This window comes from Salvelinus sp. IW2-2015, linkage group LG32 (genome assembly GCF_002910315.2).
Source record: "Salvelinus sp. IW2-2015 linkage group LG32, ASM291031v2, whole genome shotgun sequence".
Taxonomy (NCBI): domain Eukaryota; kingdom Metazoa; phylum Chordata; class Actinopteri; order Salmoniformes; family Salmonidae; genus Salvelinus; species Salvelinus sp. IW2-2015.
Window position 1 is genome coordinate 11,950,819 of NC_036871.1, and position 1,108 is coordinate 11,951,926.

Here is a 1,108-nt window from a genome sequence, read left to right on the forward strand (position 1 = left end):
GCATTATTGTGAAGATAGCCAAGTATAATTTCACAAGCCCTGATTCATTAATTATTGTTGGACTGTTTCAAATGCAAGTGTATTTGACTTTACGTGTACAACAAAGCTTATTTAGAGAAACTTTTTAAAAAATCAAGAATACCACTTACCCGTTCACAAGTTTGGGGGGTCACTTAGAATGTCCTTGTTTTTGAAAGAAAAAGCAAATATTTTTCCTTAAATAACATCAAATTGATCAGAAATACTGGTGTAGACATAGTTAATGGTTTGTAAATGACTATTGTCAGATTTTTTATGGAATATCTACATAGGCGTACAGAGGCCCATTATCAGAAACCATCCGGGATTCTGGATGGCTGGCCTTCTTTAGGCAGAGTGCAAAGAAAAAGCCCATATCTCAGACTGGCCAATAAAAAGATTAAGATGGGCAAAGAAACAGCACTGGACAGAGGAACTGCCTAGAAATTTGTAGCGCCGGATTAAGAGCGTCTGCTAAATGAATTTAAATGTAATGTAAATGTAAGACCAGCATCCCGGAGTCGCCTCTTCACTGTTTGACATTGAGACTGGTGTTTGCAGGTACTATTTAATGAAGCTGCCAGGTTGAGGATTGGTGGAGGGCATCTGTTTCTCAAACTAGACACTAATGTACTTGTCCTCTTGCTCAGTTGCTGCACCGGGCCTCCCCACTCCTCTTTCTATTCTGGTTTTAGCAGCCAGTTTGCGCTGTTCTGTGAAGGAAGACAGAGCACAGCGTTGTACGAGATCTTCACCGTTTCTTGGCAATTTCTCACATGGATAGCTTCATTGCTCAAGACAAGTATAGACTGACGAGGTTTCAGAAGAAAGTTAGTTTGTTTTCTTGCCATTTTTGAGCCTGTGATCAAACCCACAAATGCTGATGCTCCAGATACTCAACTAGTCTAAAGAAGGACATTTTATTCGCTTATTTAAACAAAAACAACAGTTTTTTTAGCTGCTGCAACATAATTGCAAAAAGGTTTTCTAATGATAATAGCCTTTTAAAAGATAAACTTGGATTATCCTGAACATAGCGTTGGCATTGGAACACAGGAGTGAGAGTTGCTGATAATGCGGCCTCTTACGC